This window comes from Heterocephalus glaber, unplaced genomic scaffold (genome assembly GCF_053883595.1).
Source record: "Heterocephalus glaber isolate CG9 unplaced genomic scaffold, H.glaber_assembly_v1.0 deba00001461, whole genome shotgun sequence".
Lineage (NCBI taxonomy): Eukaryota > Metazoa > Chordata > Mammalia > Rodentia > Bathyergidae > Heterocephalus > Heterocephalus glaber.
In genome coordinates this window covers 36685975-36688446 of record NW_028258308.1, presented here as the reverse complement: position 1 = coordinate 36688446, position 2472 = coordinate 36685975, and positions in this window count along the sequence as shown.

Here is a 2472-nt window from a genome sequence, read left to right as displayed (position 1 = left end):
AAGGAAAACATAAGCATATGTAACAGAGACTTTATGTGATCCTTAAAGCCTAAAATGCTTTTAAATTGGCTCTTGCAAAAAAACCTCCTGGTTTTTGGCTCTTTCCAACCTCTGGTTTTTATTAGCATGATTTTGCCTTCATTAGCTTGTCTTTTTTTTTCTTTTCATTTTATTGGTGTAAAATATCATAACCATAGTTCCAAAGAAAGTGATACTGATATAGAGGGAAAAAATGTAACTTCCAAACCTGCTAGGTATCTGAAATGCTAGTTCGTGTTCTCTAAAATCAAAGAGTAAATTCTAGGAGCAATGAAGGTTAGGAGTAGGAAAAATTTATTGAGAGAAAGAAAGCTTCTGTCTAAGAGAGACAGAAGGGGGACCGGAAAGTGGGTTGTCCCTAGCAGTTTTAACTAATCCAGGAGACTTACCCAGAAAAGCGAGTTGCAAATATTGTTATTAATTACAAGCACTTTCTGAAACACTCATCTGGTCTTTAATAGAAAAATGCTAACAAGCAGTTTATATCCTAAGACTCTTTAATTTCTTGCCACAAAATCTTCCTCTGTTTATATCCACAGATCTTAAACTATTATATCTCAATCCTTACCCATTATTAATCACTCTCACCACATTTCCTGATTAAAAGACATGCCTTAAATCAAACTAAAGTTTCAACAGATTTGACCTTTCTCTTTATCCCCCAAGATAATCAGACTCTGATCTGGTGATGCTGTGATTCTCCAGAACAAGAAACATCCTGGGAGCTGAAAACATCCTGGGAGGAACAAACATCTACTCAGTACCTCATTGTTCTTGGATTGTTACATATTGTTTATGCGCTGACGTACTGAACTCTCTGCAAGTCATTTGTTACATTTGTTTCTCCTGATGTATTGAATAAAAGGTGCGGTAAAATGGGGGCTTTCAACTTTGCCTCCCAGAGCAGTACTGATCAGACGCAAAGCTCAGCTTCTTCTCAGTCTCATTTTTCTACCTTTTCTGTAATTCGCCCTGTACTGCCATGGCTTGCAGGAGACTAGGACTTACTGCAGAGGTTCTAGTAACGTCCCCTTTCCCTGATCCCTACAGGTCGGGTCTTGCAATGGACTCCCTGGAGATAAGGGAGACTACTAGTAGGTTCCCGGTGTGAATTAATACACATCACTGACTCAACACTTTCAGACCTTTCCCTGTCCACACTTATGTCTACATGCTATCGCTATCCCTCTTCCTCTTTTCTCCTCCTCTTTGGCTCTTACAAAACAAAAATAACATATTGCTTTTATTTCCTTAATGTCCTAGAGATGGTACTCAGTACATTTTAATTTACTTATCTATTTACTTTTTTAATGGAGGTTAATTAGAGAGACTTACACAAGCTTTTGAGACATCTTTAAGTATGGAAAGATATTAGCTTCTGAATTCTTTAGGACTGAAGCTAAGTCACTGAATTAACACCACATCATCAAGAGTGAAGTAAAGTGCATGCAAAGTGCCTCTCTTGTACTGATCAAAATACGTATGTTCTCCTTGAGCTCTGAATAACAAAGCTAAACATGTCAAATGGCTGGTTCTTGCTGCTTTATTCGCCCTTGTCCTTCCTAAAATTTAATTTTTACCATAACAAAAACAAACAAAAATTTGTCTCAATTTTTAAGCAGACACTCATAAAGGCAACATTGAAGAGCCATTGAGATATTTTCTAGTTTTTATATCTCTTAAGTAAAGCAATAACATTCTCATTCTCATTGACTCATTCTTTCAATAAGGATGGTGTTAAATGTGTCTTTTTCAGAGTTTTCTACTGCTGCTGTTGGATCTGGCAGGGGGTCTCTGAGTGACCCTGCACCTCTCCTGGGGTCCTTGTCCTCACTCCAGTGAAGAATGAAGGAGTGGGGCTCTTAGCAGAAAAATGAGGGAGTCAGGGAATCAGGATTGATATGGTGTGAGGCAAAAGTTTCTTTAAAGTGTGGCAAATGCCAAGGAAGCAGAAGAAAAGCTACATTAACAGCAGAGTGGTGCTGCAAGATAGGGAGCATCCTGCTCTGATGGTGCAGTATGAGTTGTGCCTAAACTTATAGGGGCAGACTGCTTTGTTGATTGGCATAGGCTGGGCCAATCAGGGGCTTAGCCTTTGTTTCTGGGAAAGGGATAAGGTCAGTATACAATAAATGTGAGAAAAGCTTTCATAAGGATAGAGGAGGGTATAATTTTTTCAAGCAGATGGTACACGATAAGCATGTGATGATCTTACAATCATGTGCCACAAATAAGCATGTGATTTTACAATGTTAGTCCTCTGTAGCTTGCCCTGGGTTTTTGTTTATGTCCCTCTAATCCACCTGTACACTGCCTTCCTTGGTGATTGCAAAATATGTTGCCCTTAGTAAAATTGTGGCATGTCTGAGACTGATCTGTCTATTTTAATTTTGTAGCAATACATAGAGTAGGTAAGACTAGGGAATAGTTATA